The sequence below is a fragment of the Trachymyrmex septentrionalis genome, unplaced genomic scaffold (genome assembly GCF_001594115.1).
Source record: "Trachymyrmex septentrionalis isolate Tsep2-gDNA-1 unplaced genomic scaffold, Tsep1.0 scaffold81, whole genome shotgun sequence".
NCBI classification, from domain to species: Eukaryota; Metazoa; Arthropoda; class Insecta; order Hymenoptera; family Formicidae; genus Trachymyrmex; species Trachymyrmex septentrionalis.
In genome coordinates, this window is record NW_017305997.1 from 313,811 (window position 1) to 334,353 (window position 20,543).

Here is a 20,543-nt window from a genome sequence, read left to right on the forward strand (position 1 = left end):
CGCGACACCAGTTTCACATCTCGATCTCGCGAGGAAAGAAACTCGGAGCCCAGAAGCAGAACAGCTGCGACACGGTGCGACGTGATCTTTTCTGTCGCTGAACTAGTACACTTTCGGAAACTTGATAACAGAGATAGATATACGTTCGATATTTGATGAAAGCGACAAAAGAGAGTTTCAGTGCAGGAATAAAAAACAGGATCCTGGACATACAAACTTGTTAACGCACTGCTATCGCACACGAAACCGCGAGGGTTTAACGCAACGCTCTTTCGCATGGTTACGTAAACGACGGTTGTTGCGCGCTGGACCGACCCGAAGGTGGTTTTCTCGCTGGAGGAAGTGAACAGAAAACGTCGAGCAGCGGCGCCAGCGATATCCCGTCGTCCTCTCTCCGCGTCCTTCCACCGCGCACGACGGTGGAAAACGAAAAAAAAAAGGGAGAAACAGGAGAACAGCCGCGAGACACGTGTCCATTATCGGCAATTGCGCCAAGCCGATCGCGCGATCGAGAAAATCCTGTCCTATCTCCGAAACGACGACGATTTCTCCGACGAGTTTCACGATCGACTGGAGAACTTTTGCGGAAGAGATCCTGCGAAAAAAATCGCAGGAAATATTTTCAACGCGACTGCCCCCCGACTTCGACGATGACAAACGACGAGTGATCCGATACCATCGATCGTCTCTCTCAGAGCGATGTTGTGACTACGACAAGCCGGGTGTCGACGTAACGCACATCATCGTGTGATCAACAGTCGCTATTTTATTGCCGAGAGCGTCAAGATAGCCCGTAGGAACAGTGTAATCGCAACGATTCATCATTTTCTCAGTGAAGAATGTAAACAAAGGAAAGACACAGGATAGACAGAATTATTTGTAGTTATATCAGGAGGTTCGAAAAAATAATATAGAGTTTTATTTAGAATTATATATGTGAAATTATAAAAGTAATCTGAGAGTAACAATCGATTCGAAATCCTAAATCACGTGTCGTATACTCTCAAGGAGAAAGTGAATAAAATCCACGCTGATGAAATAAATTCAAAAAACTAAATACGAGAGGACAATATTTGAGACATCATCTGGCGTTGTTGCAGCCCGGAGGGGACGTCAGTGCCGCGAGACGCGATCGGAAGGAAGTAACGTATAGTCCTCTCCACTCCGATCGGGATGTCTCGCCGTCCATCGTACATCTCGCGTAATGCACGTAAATTATGCGTCTCGCGTTTCTTTCTCCGAAGGAACGGAAACTAGAGGCGAGAACGAGCGAGAAGCGCGTTTACACACCGAGATAACGCGCGTCTTCCTTCACCTTCACGATCTTCCTCCCGCCTCTCGTTAACGCTCGGCGTCCGCGGTGAGGAACAAAGTGCCTCGTGACTTCGATACGGATCTTTGGTGTCACTCGGTGCCCGGTGCTGGTGTCAACGTGTCTCGTCTATTTACGATCAAACGTGTCTGTATTTGCGTAACGTTCTCGCGCGTGTGTTAAATGTGCCATGCGAGAGGACCCCGTGTCGCGACTCGCCTTTGAAACTCGTCCAGTGGGACGCCCTGCCGATCTTACGTGACCCACCCGATTCGGGGAAGAAGCTCGCGGATGCCCGATCTGTGGATCTTCTCGGAAGTTCGAGGAGAACGGCCACGCCGATAATTATGCATTCCGACGAGGGATACCGATGCAACGCGAGAAAGTACTTTGGACTTACGTCGAGGAGCGAATGGAGGTCGTGCGAGATTTGAGAAACGGCGAAAGTCATCCCGAGGGGTCCTTCAAGGCAAGGAATGGATTTTTCCGAGTTTAGCTCGTCTGATGACGTCCCGGCGATGAGGAAGAGAGTGATATTTCTCTGAGCGAACGCGCGAAACGTTCGGTACCGTTATATTTCGCGCTCATACGATTGAGAATCCATTTGCTTAGATCTCGAAAGCAAACCCGTCGACAATAATATCTCGAGGAGTGTACACGTGTCAGGTAACTCGCGCGACTCGCTCGCTCCTTCTTTACTTCACACGAGCCGCTCGTAAATATCTCGATGATCGTTACGTCTGACCGGATATCTTTTTTATCCACGATATTCGACGAATCGTCTTCCGAAATATCGTGAATCCCTGGATAAGAAATTCGTTAGACATCGAGGAAAACTTAACCACGTCCGTGGTGCTACTGTCGCAGAAACTGAACACTTCGAGTCACTTTGAGTTGCAGCTACGCAGGAATCCCTACGTTGCTTCTTTCTGGTGAGTGTTTTCAAGTAATTATTAAACGTAAAAAACGATTAAGCGTGACGTAAAACGTCGCAAGTGTTTTACATACCTATTTAATCTGAATATTTTCGAACGCGACAGGCATTCGACATATGAACTCAGAAGACGTAGTAATAATTTAGTATATATATTTCTGTTAATTATTATATATAAGCGTACGAGTAAAATAGCCAAGAAAATAGCAGATCGATCTGGATCTGTTCTCACGGCTGAGTGAAAATATTTCACGGTAATTATTCACTCGCTAGGTTTGCAGAATCATTGACAGGATAATTTATTGATTGACCGCCACACCGAGTCGCGACGTTAATTTTTCCCGCCGCGTGTCGAAATTAACATAATCAAGTGCCAGGAACGAGAGCTCCGAGCTCTAACTAGTCTTGAGTAGATAGGGAAAAAAAAGGGATGCAAAAACGCGGGAAACGCGATATCCTTGCAGACGCGTGCGTACACTGAATGCGTGCGTGAGAGGCTCTACAACGACGTCATCGGTCGCGTGCGACGTAAACAATTTCAGGGAGACATTCAACTTTAACGCACCATTCAACGACCATTGTGAGAAATAACGAATCCGTGAGTCGTGCGCGTCGAGCGAAGATAAAAACAGCGAGAGACCGAAAGGGAAAGTCGCTGATACACTGAGAAAAATCGTCTGCTTCGGATCAAATAGTAATTTTGATAGAGAAATCAGGATTTTCTAGTTAAATCTGCTGGAATTCTAGTTGAGGTAGCTAGCATTCCGATTGACATAATTATTCTGGTGAAAAATGAGAATTCTCATAGATTTCACCAGATATATTGTATTAATCGGAATTCCGATTATCTCAACTAGAATTCTAATAAATTCAACCAGGAAATACTGATTTGTCCATTTTCAATCGGAATTTTTTTTTAGCGTACGAAAAAGAAAGAGAAGAGGGTACAGAGTGGTATACGAGGTGTATTTAAACGACCGCACATTTTTGTTCCACATAATAGATTGTCGTAATAAGCGTCTAACGATATAAAGCAAAATGTTCTGGTTACGATAAATCAACAAAAAGATCCAAGAATGACATTTCGATGAGGCCAAATAGAATTTCTGGTTGTAACCTGGTTGTACCTAGAAATTTTGTTTGGCCTCACAAAAACGCCATTCTGTTTGAGTTTCCATTGGGTTTAAACAGAATATTGATCGGACCGTTTTTCTACCAATTGTAGATGAACTTTAATCTCGGTTCAACTTACTCATCATCTTTTTCTAGTTCCAACGATTAGAAAAAGAAGAGGAGTAAATTCAAAAAAAAATCGAGATTAAAATTAATCCACACTGATAGAAACGGACCTCGGTCCTAGATCTATTTCTTTATTTATTGTATAAACGATGTCGAATTTACGGTTTTTCCCAAACAAACTCTACTCGTTTTAATTATTTGCATAGTAGTATTTACCTAAAAGGAGATCGCGATTGAGTGGAATCACCTTGTACAGGCAATGCGAGCGTGAGATCGTAAATCGTGGTTGCACCGTTTCGCGGGATACGCCCCGTTAACTCGCAGGTTAAACAGCGCAGTCCGCCCATCTTTCGGAGGGGGAGGGGGGGGGGAGTGAGCAACGCTCTTCTTGTTTGCCCTTATTCCTCTCTCCCCCTCCCCCCTCGCCCCTCTGTCGGGAATCGGTACGCGGAATCGGGGGAGGAGATCGTGCTCGACCTCTCGTCGATTTCCGATCGGGTTAAGCAAACATCAGTCGAGGTTCTCACCTCTATCGCGATAATGGCTGTAATTTCGGCGGCTTCCCGGTCCCCCCCCCCCCCTTCGTGAATACTCTCCATCCCCCTTTCCTCTCGATTTCACGTACGCGTACGTGCAGATTGCAGAGGCCGATCGCGGTGGATTTGATTGCACGGCGCGCGCGACCGTCGATTTATTAACGCTCTGAGCGCTCGACGTCCCCTCCTTCCACCTCCACCCGCGCGTCGATCTCTCGGTACGGAATGAAGTAAAATCGCCTACCCCGGAGGTAACATTCTTACGTCCTCCTTCGCGAAATATAGTCAACGAGTTTTTTTTTACCGCGCGTACGACAACGAGCGCGTTCGTGCTCGCTACACATTTCTGCCGTCGTCGAGTGTCTAAAGTACTTTTTCATGTTTCACGTTATACTCGTCCTTCGGTGTCGAAATAGGTTGTTATGTGAAAAATAACGGACGCTAAACAGAAAATGAAAATGCACGGAAAGGAGTATCATGTAGGTACTTCAACTTCGATCTCTCGAACTGAGCAAGCTAACGCTGAAAGTTACGTAAGTCGAAGAGTTGTAGCGCTAGTTGCTTTCCATTTACATTTATTAAAATTCAAATAATTCTCATTTATGATGTCACTACTTCGTTGAATGTCCATCGTCCTTTTTATTCCGACTAAGTCAGATTCAACCTGAGTTTTTACCTGCAATCACAAGCTCGATGCCATAATTTCTCGCCAACTCGCGTTAAAAGTCAGACTACAAACCTGTGTTGCGGCGCGATAACTTTGCCACCAAAGTAAGCGAGTAGTGACGTCGTGTTATGTGAGTATAAAATATTTACGTAACTATTTAGACTCGGTGCCACCTGTGTGAAAATGGAAAACAACTGTAAACGTCAAAGCGAGGCCACGCCGACGTTTTTCAGGATGCACGAAGATGTTGCCATGCCGAATCCTTTTATCCGTAACGGAGCGACGTCTCAGCCACTTAACTGCTACGGCGAGATCGATATTATTAATCGCCACTGTTCGCGACGCAAATGACGGCTATCTGTTAAGTCGCATTGTACTATTGGTTTTGCACGACGCGGGGCGTGCGGTGATCCGCCTCTATGCGCGTGCACGTTGTTGCATGCGCCTCTCTCGATTCGTTCTGTACGTTCGCTTCTGTACGTGCGTACATACTACGTAGACAACACTTAGATGACGTAGCGTGCAATGAAGTGCACATCCGACATGCGCGCGCGCGCGTCTAGACGTCGACTTCAGTGAGCATTATCCGGAAAGAATGACGATGAACGACGCATTTTCCGTGCAACACGTTACCACGTGTCAATAGTGGCCTTTCAGGAATTTTTTCATATGTGCTCGCGCGAGCAATGACACGTCGCTCATCTCACTTCTAAACCGGTCTTACCCCTTCGTATAAAGGTATTATAGGTGCGCGCGTACGTATGGACATAAACGATTCGTTGAAACGAGTCGAAGCAGTACGAGTATATCACTGAGCTTTTTATCTTTACATGCAGATTCACTTTTCAATCCCGTTAATCACTATTACGGTTGTAATGCAAAGACTCGATGCGAAGCTGTAAGGAGCACAGACCTTTGTATAACGCATAAGAGAATCAACTAGCCAAGGTCCTTCGTCTCATGGAAAGGAAAGACTCTGATCAATCCTCTTAATAAGATCTTATACACGGTTAATAATAATGATCAGCGATATTGAATCAATAATAGTGACAGTATACATCAATATTTTAGTATTTTTACAATCTTATACGATCAGTATTACACTGTAAAAAGTAAAATATTAATTTTAACTTAAAGATATATAATGGACTTTCTGAGACAATGAGTAAAAATGTTGAAATTAATATTTTTGTGTTGGGACATATGGATCTCTAATAACGCGATATTGACTACATTCATACGGCATCCTAATCTTTAATAACATTATCCGTGGTTATGAAACTGGACAATCACAGTCATTCCATTTTTCACAGAAATATAGAGCTATGATTGTCAGTTTCATAACTACAGATGTTATTTGAACTCGATTAAGGATGCCATGTAAATGTATACTGATGCACAGGAGAATTAAAATCTAGGTCACCGTCAGTATTCTATATCGATCCATCAATATTAACCATGATCAGTAATTGTCAGTATTTGTTAAGACTGTGGATAGTATTATTGACCATGTCTTCTTTATACTTTACGTATTATGCGCTATGCAAAAGTGCTCTGATTTTTATTGATGATTTTATATCCACGATGCAATAAAATAACCAGTACAAATAAATGAAGATCCTATTTGACCTACCAAAGTAGGTCTTAATGTCTAATAATATTTTTGTATAAGTTTTACAAATTCCAAAAATTCAAAATTCAAAATTCGAACGACCGTCCTTCTCCACTTCATGTTAAACGTTTCTCGGTCGATTTTTACTTACTATTTCAAAAAAAAAATTAAACTATTTAACTAATAAAACTATTTAAGGCTACATTTCAAAACGTCCTGTCTGAGGAAAATTTTACTCGAAATGTTACACGTAACACATATACTGTATTATATAGAATAAAATTTTCCTCAGAGAGAAAGTTTTGGAATATAGCTTGAAAGAACAATATCAGAGGATCCATTTAAAAAAAAAAATCTGATACTATATACTTCAAGCTCTGTTTTATCTAACTACTCGACAGAGAGATATGTATATATACATACCTATACACAGCGTATTCGTAGAAATTCTTGAAATATCTCGACGAAATTGTGCAATACTATGTTTAAGATCGAATTGCTTTACAGCGGGAAGACGATAGAGATGAGAAACGTAATAAATAATAAATATAATTGTAGAGCGATAACAAAATCATCCGCGAAGCAATCAACGCGTGATCTACGTTGTAATCTCCATTCAATTACGTTATAATCGGCGACTCGAGTGCACGTCGTGTTTTTTCTCCCTTTTTTTTTTGCGGGGGGGGCGACAAGAATTTTATCGTTGCAAGTCGGAGCACCGGGGCGTTATTCCCGACTGATGGCCTTCGTTGAGTGATACAATGACAATGCAGATTCCACGACGTTTTTCATCCCGACGAAATTAATTATGATCTTCCTTTAATTTCATCGTAAAATGTAAAATTCATCGCCGCCAATCGGAAGGACCTAAGTGAGGTAGTACCTGATAACATTTCCGATCAGCAGGTTTAAACCAGCCGATCTGGATTGGATTAACGACGTCGTATACACTCCGCTATTGATTGACATTGCATGTTCTACCAATAGTAATCCAGATCGGTCCAAATCCGCTACGGTCGAAAATGCTACAAGTGAGAGGGACCTAAGTACAGTACAGTTTGTTTAGCCACGTCCGTCCGCACGGGCCGAAAACATGCACGCGTATTAAACGCGCGGAATCCGCGCGAGGGTGGGGATTAGCTGTGAATGAAACTAACCACTACGTATTGCCTGAATGGGCAACCGCCGCGGGGGAGAGTAGGGTATATTTCCGTTCGTGTTTATAGACGCGGATGCGGCCGGAGATACTGTCGGGACATTTGAAACGTAGCAGATCCGCCGTGGCGGATCTAAGGGTGGCTAATGACGGTACAGTGTAGAACAGAAAAAGAGATCCTGCCTACTAACTGTCGTCGTACAAATAACGACTATTTTCAGCCACACTGTTCGCGACTGTGAACGTGAGTGTCGTGATCTGCGAGCACGATCTTTGCGAGGAGATACAGATGGGTGAAGCCGTCTAATAATTTATGTCTAATCGCACGAAATTTATGTGCGATTTAATGTCGCCAAGACTTATCCACTAAGTAGTCGATCGGAAATTCTCGTTATTGTTGCTTCTCACACGGTCGTCGCTTGCGGGGAACATCGATCTCGTGGACGACAAACGCCACGATGGAGATATATACGTCAAGTCTACGTCGTATGTGCCTCCTCGTTGTTCCCATCGAGAAATGACAATCTTACGCGGAGTAATGAACGATACTTTCAATAGAGATATCCTATCGAGACAATCGCGCCTGTATTCTTTTATGATACGCGAGCGCCGCGTCCTGTCAGGACGCAGAAGGGTAGACGAAGAATGATTGTCTTTTATCTGTGGAATGTGGGCTCGATAACGACTCGTCTGATAATATACAATACTTCAGAGTTCCACGAGACGAGATCGTACTAGCCGAGTCTAGTATCTCTCTCTTCTCCCCTCAAAGATATTTAATTGCGTTGTCGAGGAAAGCGCGAAACGATCTTCTATCAATCGTCGAAAGATATCAGCTGACGATTTTTAGCGCAACGTATCTATAAGATTCTCACATATTATCGGCTATCCGCGAGATTGATAATTTTCTCTAGTATTTCACAGCATACGATTGTTGCCGACTTTTTCTCAACCTATTAATAAATTATTACGTCAACCGGAAATAAAGCGATCGGTCTCGATTCATTCGATTGATGAGGAAAGAGTGTTAATCCACCATTCAAATTTTCTATTAATTTTAACATACAATCTAGACACATCTAACATTCCATCTACCGTGGGAAATCGCGAAAGTGTGGCGCAATAAGCTCTTCTTGACTAGAGACTTGACTTGTAAAAGAATCTGGCCACGAGACGATAAACTTTTGATTAGTCCTTCGTTCTTGTCAACTTCAATAAGTTAGAATAAGTAGGATAGTTATAAGAATGAGATAGCATACAAAGATACTACGTATCTAAACAACTTTATGGGGTGATTTCTTAAACGAAGAAACATGTGCCGAGAGTTTCATCAAAATAACTCTAGTGGTTTTCGAAACTTTTGAAAAAAAAAAAGAAAAACCAAAATTGTTTCTTCAACTTTGACATCCTGCGAAACTAAGCTGTTTCAATCATATGATCACATAAAGTTTTCGTATTGAATTAGTACGAGAGATCACTCTTTAAAATCTTTTAAAGTACTCAGAATTTAATTTGTATAACAAGAAACAATATATATATATATTTTTTTTTTCATTCTTATTTTGACAAATTCTGAGTGCTTTCCATTTATGCTTGTTTCCATAATTTTTAGAACTAGAAGATGAAAAGTGAGTTGAACTGAGATTAAAATTAATCTACATTGGTAGAAACAGAGAAACGAGTTGATAGAAATATCATTCTATTTTTCTTGACAATCCAGAGTGAGTAACAAAGATAGAACGACAGTTATGTTGATTTGTGCCACCGAATGGAAAGTGCCCTCTGTTATAGGATTTAAAGGACCTTCTATTCTTGATGAAATCGCGATCGTGAAAAAATCGATTATCAATATCGGCGGAACCGACCGGATCGGTTTCTTACGGTACCGTTCACCTACCGTTACCGGCACACGCCGCGAACCAATGGCACGATGCGAGCCCGTCGATTGGTCGATCGCGATGCAATTAACGAGATAAATTTATCTGAGGTAGAACAACCGGCTACGGAGACGCGATCGAAATCACGCCGGCCGGCTTTTCTCGGCGATTTACGACGGCGGCGGGTTCGTCACGGTCGCGATAATTACGAGCGCCGCTAAGTCGATCACCGGCTGATCGACGGAAATAACTCTTTGTAGGGCTTAGGATTAATTAGTCATGCCGCGTGCCGCGCATGACAGTCCGACGGAGCTGTCCGTCTTTCCATCTCGCGCGAAATCCCGTCGCGTTTTCGTCGCGGCTGCTTATCCGCCTTAACATTTTAAGCCGACAAGCGTGCGTCCGACGAGGCATGCGGTGAATTTGCACGCCTCGCCCTGAATGATCGCCCGGTGGATGAATCACCGTTGTCTGAAACCGCGCCGTATAAACGAGTCGTGATTTTAGACGCATCGTTAGAAATGACAAACTGTATGATCCAATTCCACAGGCATTTTCATGGCCTCGCCGGTAAGGCTGTCTTTGATTTGATAACCGGCTTTCTCCCATATACTTTGAGTTTTTAATTTTTTTCCTCTTCAGATTAGTCAACGTTAAATGCGTCGTAAAAATTTGATCGTAACTTTGACATGTTTAGCGATTTGTTCCGGTTGAAAGTTTCATTTTCACTGTTCAATTTTTCATGTGTCGAGCTAGCGTTGTCTGCTTTGATGTCTTATTATTTCAGGAAGCAATATATCATTTTGCGACGTACTTCCTGAATTCCTATGGTCTGCTTATCAACGATGCGATGACCGAATCTGATCTCGACGTCAAGATAAATTTTAATTGCATACATGAAAGTTCAAACATGAAACTTAAAGTATATTTGTTTACTACTTATTTGTACACGTGTTATAATTATATATATATATATATTTCTATTTACAATGTTGCGATGTTTTGATGCTACACCCATTATTACGTATTTCTATTTGTAATGATTAATTCGCGATAATTTTGATCCATCACGAGGCGAGCAATCAGATGTTTTGGAGTATTTCAGTACTTCGAGATTACATCAGACGATATTATTACGTTCCACATCAATTAGCGTTTTGACGTGCCGTACGATGTAATTGGGAACGATTCGCTAAGTGCTTTGAGAAGTCGAGATGCCGGAACGAGACGGGGTGCCGTTGTCACTTGAGTTGACAAAAGATACGAGCCACGCGCATCTTCGCCCTTACGAGAACGAATATTCGAATGAAAAGTAAACCGGTGAAGCATTCGCGACGAGCTGTTGGAGCTACAAGTAGTGAAATACCGTGCTGTAGAAGCACGCGTATCTCCTCCGAGTGACGGCGAAGCACTTCGATGACACGTCGGCGTATTCAAATTTAAGTACGGAATACTCGACGCGGGAAGACGGGTGGCATATACCGCGAGAGCATTATAATTCCCGTTTTTGTGGACACTTTCTCTTCACGATTCGTGTATCCCGCCCGACAGAATTCTCGGGGGAAGGGGAATTTGAAGACGCGGTGCGCTCGCAGATGAAATCCATGTCGAAATCGTAAACACAATAAGAATTCGAATTTATTTTAACATACTGAGAAAACTGTCTGTGATCGGATTAATTGGAATTCTGGTTGAAAATGAACGAATCGGAAAGAATATTATTTATAAGAATTTTCTAATTAAACTTACAATTAGGAATTTTAGTTGAGACAACCGGAATTCTGATTGATATAATCAGAATCTTCTGATTCATCAATCAGTTTGCAACCAGATATTTTTCTGTGTAGCTTTAACGTTGTATTATGTGATGGTCTACTTGTTCGATTAAAATAGAGACTAGTGTTCTTAGCTCCAGAAGAACGTTTGGAAATTTTGAGGAAAAAGTTTTTTTCATTACTATATTTTTTCAAGTATTTTCTTTTAACGATTTTAGCGTTATTGTTTCTCTACGTCAATGATTTCAAGATTCTCCTCAGATTTCTGTCACTTTTAAGTGTTCTAATAAGTAACTCAACATTAAAGGTCGTTGTGGTGACCACTTATCAGATTTCTGTTAGAGTTTAAGAATCGTTTTTGTTAAATATTAAATGTTAAAAAAAGCCAATTAAGTGACGAGTACTGTTAAAGCTCACAATGAACAAGATAACATTGAAAAAAGAACGTTTAATTTTACGAGTAAGATATTAAAATGTTTTATTTTTGTCTCTATCTTTTAAACACTTAAAGAGTTTTAATTTTAAACTTTTTCAATAGACGAAACGCTATATGTTTGGATTTAAAACTCTATGCATTTTAAATCCAAACATGTAGCGTTTTGTCTATTGAAAAAGTTTAAAACTAAAACATTTTTAAGTGTTTAGAACATGGGAACAAGAATAAAACACGTTACTTTTTAGAGTGAAGAAAAGAATTGAACATAAAGAATCAGAATTATTAAGAATAAAGCCAAAGTAGACAATTCGATCTCTGACTTTTTCCCAACTCCTTATAATTGATTCTATTTTCCTTGTTCTGTTCATTGTACCTAATCATTTTTTGTATTGGAGAATGCTTACTTTGTGCATTTTTTAAATTGTTAACAAATTGTGTGTGTCTTTGATACCGTTTTTTTTTTTTTTCAAAAATCTGTTCTTAATTTTCCAGAAAAATAAAATCAACGGAAAAATTCCAACCTTTGTTCCATTTTTTTTCCTGGGAGAAAAAAAAAGAGAGAAACAAAGGTGAGAATTTTTCCGTTGATTTTATTTTTCTGGAAAATTAAGAACATTAATCATGGCTCATGTATATAGTAAGTACTACTCAAATATTAGCGTCAGTCAACGTTCGTCGACGAGCACGTAAATAGGATGGAGAGCTTAAAATAGCTCGCGTTGTTTTGATACCTCCACGTTATGGATCTTTTCTTATTAGGCGCATATTTATCTCATAGTAAACATTTTACTTGCAAGATAACGCGTATCGAGGTGCTTAAGCAGCCGATTGATGACGCCCGTTCTCGATACCGTCCCGAGCATCGAAACCGCATTTCTCGTAGGCGTGACTTACGACGCGGATACTCTTTCGCGGCCGAGATATTATCGTAACTTAGCGCGACTAATTGGATGCAGCGGTGAATTGATGCAGCCCGAAGATATCATTAACGGTCATTACATCTCGGCATCTCGCGTAGAAATGGAAATTGTTTCACTCGCGATTGTGATTCGCTATTATGTCACACAAATGTAAATCGCTAAATCGCTACGGCAACATATCGCGATCGTACGTCGGCGTTTACACCATCTCTCGATCGCGTAGAGATATCAGCGAATCAGATGCAGAATTCGAATTTGCAGTCCGCCGTATGCGGAAATGCGGTTTCGCGAGATGTAATAATTAATCGTTCGTCGAAGGTGGAAGAGTTGTCTCTGTAAAATGGTGGATTGCCGCTTGACGGAGGACACCTGCGTGAATATAAAGTGAGGTAAATTCGTCGCTGTATCGGCATCAATATATTCAGTCGTAAATGAATAATGCATTTCTATAACTAAAGTTATCATACATTAGTTATATACGTTCACAATGCATAAGAATTGTGGTCACTTGACATACGAATACCATGATCGTCTAGGGTTTAACGTCGCTGAAGTGTTATAATTCATAACGGGAAGGGTCGTTATCGAAGAATTTTTGCAATATCATACTTCGGTTACGGTGAACGCGTCCGTGCATTCGACGCTAACCGGCTACGAGTCGCCATGGCGATTTCCATCTTGAAATTTGCATTACCGTTGCAATGTGCTGCACGGCGCATTCTTTTATCTCGTCCGAAATTTACCACAAACTTTCATTATTCGGTTAATTTGTTTAGCTTTATCTTATACAAACGCATTTCGTATTGTGATGTTTCGCTCAGACGCGAGCCACGCGATTCGTTCGCGCACTTAACGTAGCCTTTTACTCCAAACGATCTTGTCGTCGGTAAGTATACCGTTGCGAGAGGTGCAAATTAAATGGCGATTAACGGGTGAAACCGTGACGAGCTTCCGTCTTCTGCAAAGTCATTATTATAAAGACGTTCACGATAAGTTTTACGAGTTTCAGTCGCGCGAGGAGTTGCCTTACGCGTCGGCAGATAATACATTTTGCCTGGCATTAATGATAATGTATACCTGGAGAGTATATTATACTGGAGAATATTTTTAGGCGAGAGCTTCAACCAATAAAATAAATTCTGTATTATATTATCGTATTTTCAATTTTATAATAGCTGTTGTATTTGCATTAACACGATTAAGCTTTTAACTGTGAATAATAATTGTTGACACACTTTTTTTTGTGTATTGTATCCAGTTTTTGATTCACGTAATGATTTAACATTAAACTTAAAATTAAACACTTTTTTTTTTAATCGCTTATAGTAATTGAAAAAAAGAAGTGTTTAATTTTAAGATATTAAAGTATCTTATTCTCGTCTCTATTTTTTAAATACTTAAAGATGTTTTAGTTTTAAACTTTCCCAATTAATATTTTATGTTTAACATTTATTGAAGAAGTTTAAAACTGAAATATCTTTGAATATTTCAAAAATAAAGACGAGAATAAAATATTAATAATTACATTAATAATATCTTAAAATTAGATACTTTTTTTTTTAGTGAAGTTTTGATTTATTTGATATGAAAGATATAAGAAAGGGAGTATATGAAATTTCTTTCTTATTGACGTTTAGTTTTATCATTATTTGATATGATCCTAACTGATGATAGACATTGAAATAGATAGTTATTTTAAAAAATAAACGTACATATGAACGATTGAGTTAAAGAAATACGTCGCTTTTGATTGAATTCTTGCGACGAATGACATTATAATTGACATGTAAATCCACACGTTTTATTATTCATCATTCTATTTTTACTTCGGCATATTTTGATTGCTTCGCGATATAATTATACTCGCCCGCGCTTTACGATCTGTTTTCTCACCTTTCCGGTTTATTTATTTCCCGGAATAGTTTTATGTTTGTTTAGCGTACACGATTATTTGCGCTTAGTTATAAAGCAAACCGATAAAGAGACATTTTTTACAGCATGGCTCTGAAAACCAGCACTTAACATTTTCCAGATACGTCGTCGTATCGATATTTTACATTATGTATCGTATGTTAAGTATATTAAGAGATCTTTTTTATTAGATCTCTGACTATATTAAACAAGAGAGAGATTGCATGTCGAACACCATGATTTGATTCATGGGAAGGGAAAGAAAAATTTTGTTTATTAATTAAGAAATTATGTTATTATTGATAATATAATTATTAATATTTTAATCTCATCTCTCTCTATTTTTTAAACATTTAAAGATGTTTTAGCTGCAAACTTTTTCAATAAATGTTAAACATAAATTGTTTATTGAAAAAAAATATTTAGAAATAAAATAATCTTTAAGTGTTTAATACTTATCCGAGACAATCAGTCAGTACAGTTGTACGAAAGGGATTGTTTTGCGGTGGTATCTACATAAATTTAATTAAATGCAGACCTGTGAAGATACAGGTCTTTAAACTGGTTCCTATGAAGAATGTCAAAATTTTTTTTGCATCATTGCTTATCACGCTTGAGATTTCTACGTAATCATTTTGATGATCCAACCAAGTTATTTTTAAAGCTATTATATTTAGTAAAATTTGTAGACGCTTCAGCAATAATCTCATTTCGTTCGGAACTCATTTTATTGTCCGCAGAAATACAGCGAGATAATTTGATGATAATCTGTGAAATATGCACCTGATCTGGCATTTCATACTATTTCGTCGCACTTGTCACACTTGTTACGTACATCTCGAAGCGAATGAGTATACAATCGTTTCACGTACATTTAATAAATTGAACGAACCGTCGCATTCGTAAACACGTCATCGAAGATACAAGACGCTTATCAAAACCATAAACGGTGCGGAATTGGTAGCCGAGAGGCGATCGAGACCTTATTGCCGTTTATACACCACTTACGATAAGTGGCGTCATAAATGCGATTGAATGCACGGTACAATGCGATGTTTTCGGCACGCCTTGTTGGAAGTTCTCGCGATCAAACGCCAATGAAACAAATTGCAATTGCGTGTTAGGTCGAGAGATACGTAAAAGTGATACATCGATACCTTGTATCCGCATTACAGTATCAAAACGAAAATTGCTTTCGATAACGAAATTATAAAATTATAATACTCTTTCGACATCCTACAATTATAAACGTTAACTACAATACTTCTTGCGATTTATATGGGAAACGATCGAAGGAATATCTAAAGCTCTGTGTTTAAAGCACTAAGGATTACATGAGGCAAGTTTGCAGAATGTAGAACATTACGAGCGATAAATCACAGGCTCGGGGATAGAATATGGGTGAAAAAAAGCTGAAGTGGATATACGACACACATAATTTCCCCATTGCGCCAAACATACAAGTGGTCTAGCCGCCTTCGATCGACGTCGTCGTGTTCGACTACGGCTCCGTATTCGCGGGCTCGTAACCTTCGTTTATGAAAGCCGCCGTTATCCCTTACAAAGTTTCGTTTAACAGTCTAGCGTGAGGGCGCGTTTCGCGACAACATGTTCCGCGAATGACAATTGATTTTATAAGTAACGATGTCACTTTACGCCCACTTATGATATACGGGCCGCGCGTCGAGATTGTCCGCGCGAGTTTCGAGGCGACAATAAAATTTTAACGCAGGCATAAAAGCGCCACCGAGAGGCGAACCCAGACGGATATTTGAGAATACGGTCCTCGCCGCAACGCGACGGCCGTAAGAGCATAAATAACGCGAAATCCAACGCGATCGTTTTGCAGTGTGCGCGCGGCCGATGAATATTTACGCTGACATTTAGACCTCCATTACCCGGTTCGCGTGTATGCTGCTCTAGCGCAAGCAACGGGAGAACAATACGTTTGGTCGGAGTAACCACCGCACCGGGAAGAATCAATCCCTGTGATTTACCGCTGGTCGCGGATAAACAAGGTAGCTATAGATAGATAGAGTTCGGGGGAAATAATTCGTACCAAAGTTTTCGGACAAATTCGATTTTCAATGAATAGAAAAAAAGAATACTTTAAACAGTCAAGCTGGATCTCTTTGGCGTTTAAATCATTTAGGTAGGTATCACATATTACAATCCTACGAATCGCGCGCCGAATTTAGTCTTGAAATTAGAGAGAATTCGAGTATTACCTAATATTACGTATAAAAGTGATAAGCAATTTAATAATATTGTTGCTCACATTATAGGCATCTTAGAATCTTAGCCTGTAATAATTTTATTGCAAAAAATATTATCTCAATCCGGATATCTGTCCTATTCCGAAATTCAATTTCTTTTCATGTTAGAACTTGACGTTACAATTTTCGTTGCACTGTTAAATCTTCAGTGTTAAATTTAACATAATTGAATAACTTATAGTTACTTAAAAAAGAAATTGACAAAAAAAGCCTTTTCTTAAGGCCTACTCTGTTACATCTCCTTTAAATCGCCGTCACTCCCATAATATATCGTTATTTGAAGGAAATTTGACACTATATACAATATAATGTCAAATTTAACCATTGTTTCAGTATAAAATAACGATATATTGAGTAGGAGTAGCGACGACTTGCATAAAGTTAAATTTGACACTATAGATTTAACAGTGTGGGGCTTAATTTATCTCTGCGTTCTCTCAGCGCCGCTAGAGATATGTTTATTCTCGCGAATCGATTTCTCTACACATGTATATAGAAGGCGATAACGATAACAGATCGGATTTGAGTCGGTCTTACGTGGTGGATTTAATCCGACGCTCACGATCGCCGCACGATTCCTTGTAAAAATTCCGATCGCCCGGGCACGATTCTTATCCGGGCCCAAGAAAAATTCTAATTGCCGGCGCACGATCGTTATCTGCGCGCGGAAAAATTCTGACGGCCGGTACACGATCGTTCCGTTTCCTCGAAAAAATTCTGATTACTGGGAAGCGAGCGAGGACAGCCGGTATTAATCGACGCTAATCGCGACCGGGAAGTATACGGGAAGTACCGTTCGATTAATGCCGAGAGCAGAGAAGCAACGAGCCGTCGCCCGCGCGTATGATGGACCTAATTTACGATTTACCCTCGCAAAATCCGCGCGATAATACCCGTTCGCGAATCGCGCAGAATGACTGAGAGCTCATTAGCCACGCGCGTCACTGTGTATTTTTTTTTTCTTTTTTTTCTTTCTTTTTTACGGTTGACGGGACGCGCTTTATTAGCGCGTGTTCCGTCTGTGAACTGCATCAATTAGAAGCGTCGCGAATACATACGGGACTTGATAGACGCGTAATTAGCAAATACCGGCCGCTTATCCAATCCTAACCCGTATACGATGCTAAATTATGCACACTTCTCATCTCCGCGTACAACTAGCGACACTATGCGAGGTTCTCGTTTACGCCATTTGATATCATTAATCGGAATTTGTATGTTTTTCTCACCAGTCAATACCATACGTTACAAGTAACATCGTGACGACCAGTATAGTTCTGAGAACATTTATCACTTCGTTGCGTGATACGATCTATCTGAGGATTGTCTATAAGAAACTTCTAAGAAGATTGTCTAACAATGAAGCCTGGCGGCACACGATGCTTTTTTCCCTGCTGGAAATTATACCGCGCAGAACGGAGAAATTTCCAGTAATTTGTTAAAACGCAAGCATTCCCAGCAGGAAAACATGCATCGTGTGCGCCGCGGGCTTAAGAATACTTTTAATATTGCGTGAAAATGTACGTTACCCTGAAGTGCCCAGAAGTTAGTTCTCCAAGTTCTCGTAGACCGAATTTCCGTTCGCCTCGTCCGTTGTTGCTCGCTTCGCACGGCATGGGACCACCTACGCACATCGAACGTCGATTAGCAAGCCGCAATAAGTTATCGAATGCCGTAGCTAGCGGCTATGTACGTTCCAGCATTACTGGCTCATTTCATTCACACTGTCCGTAATTTCGGCCTCGCGAAAGAATAATGGCGAAATACGCAGACTTTCACCCGGAGGGGGTCGGTCTACGTTGCGGGACGGCTCGATCTTATGGATGCACCTGCCTGAATTTACATGACACTCGAGCTTAAGCCCGTTTAGCCCCGATCGGCCGATCCATGCGAGACAATGAACAGCCCCTTCCATTTCTTTGTCCTCCTCCATATCGTGCACATATTATAATGTATAAGTTTGCGAGTACACGTATAATTTCGGCCTCAAATGTTGAACGATAATTCTCTAATAATAGTAATAGATCAGATAATTTCTCTAATCAGAGATAAATTCTCAAGAAGAGATGTACTACTCGTATCAATATACGCAGATATCTGATACGTTGCGAGTACGGAGGAGTAATCGTCATAAATATCTAACGGTTGCGGAAAGAATCAATCAATATAATCGCGACACTAAATCTCTGCCAATAATTATATCGACGAAAAATGAATTCTGTTTCCTGGAGATACATTGGATCAGCATAGCATGTATATCGATATGTAAATAATGATGGCGATCGAAGGCTACTGATTAGTATCGCGACAGGCATTAAATTTAGCGTGAAGAGTTGATTAACGCAATTAAAAAATTATTTTTTAACGATAACGCGAAGTCGAGCATTCCGAGATATTGCAATCGTTTAATTTGAAAATCACCGATTAATAGCATTTTTCAACCGGCGCAATCGTTTCTCATAATATCAGATACGCGTCACGTGGAAGGCACTGATTTCTCTTTAATCTCAGCTTCACAGCGAATGAACGCGAGTCGAGCGGACGGATTCAGAAAAGGGACGCGGACGATTTATGCGACGTTTCAACGTACCGTGATGTTGGCGATTTAGATTTAGGACTCGGAGGAAAATCTTGATAAATTCTTAGACAAAAAGTAGCGGTTTCTCAATGTCCACAGCCGAACATGCGTCCGCAAATACGATAATCACCTATAAATTTACGGATGGACATAAATTTCTTTGGAATTCCGCTTCGGTGATTATTAATTGCAACAAAGTTGTCATACATTATTATTATTATTATTATTATTATTATTATTATTATTATATATGTGAGATACGAGGATTTCAACCGTAAAGTCTACTCGCATATTTAAAATTGCGACAATGTAGGCTGCACAGTAAACTATTAATCAAGCATTCGAGCGTATCCTTCCGCTCTAAATGTCCTCCTCACTACGAAAAGCTTACAGGACTCACTGCATCAAACCTGTTCGCCATATATATTTTTTCACTTGTCGTCCGTTAATAATATCGAGTCGACTCTCTCCTGGCATTACAGATATGAAAATGATTGGGAAGTCGAACAATAAATTTTGTCTGTTGTCAATTGATTAAACAAATTGTCTATTATATGCAAAACGATGTCCTTGCTGCGTAAAGGACGATTATGAAATATTCAATAAAATATGTAAGATCACGTTTACCTATTTTCAGATTGTATAGACGATATATATTGTAAGTACATTTCTATCAATGTGAAAATTAACTTTAATCTCCGTTTAACTTACTTTTTAATGTCTTTCTAGTTTAATGTTTTTAGTGTTCTAAAAGTTAGAAAAACAAAGAGAGTGTAAATTAAACTGAAATTAAAATTAATCTCCATTGGTAGAAGCAGGCCATAGAGGAAAAAATCTCAGATCTCTATATTTGTCTGTTGAATTGATAATCCGTTAACATTACGAATTTGCAGAAACCGCGCTGATTCTTTTAAATAAAAAGAATTATGTTTTGCATTAAATTACGAAGTCGTTTGCGAATTATCCCTGTTTGTGTAATATTATATCCCGTTTGAATATTACAAAAATGAGTGTCGCGTGCACTGAGCCAGTTAATTTTTTGCACGCTTTGGATACGTGTTATGCGTTAGCCATTTGAAATAATACGTAACGACGTGATACGAAGGTATCGTTTTGAGCTGGGCAGAAAAGTCGATCCCATATTATGTTGATCGAAGTGTCGTATTCATTAATAATGCGTAAAATTACACGATGTATTTTTGCACTTGCGTTATCAATATGTATGATATTTAACTAATCATCAGTTAAACTGTGTAAAACTTTTACTTAAATTAACGACATATTACTGAGCAGTGACGACTTGTAGAAATGATT

The 20,543-nt window shown here is 39.9% G+C and overlaps 1 protein-coding gene across 1 annotated transcript in view; it reads left to right on the plus strand.

Moving 5' to 3' along the window:
• The first annotated feature begins 1,325 nt into the window (after nt 1-1,325).
• The window catches only part of LOC108754887, an 87,640-nt gene continuing 68,422 nt past the window's right edge, over nt 1,326-20,543 (plus strand). Inside the window, exon 1 of the mRNA XM_018497539.1 lies at nt 1,326-2,244. The gene's annotated coding sequence lies outside the window, so the exon portion shown is untranslated. The remainder of the gene's footprint in view (nt 2,245-20,543) is intronic.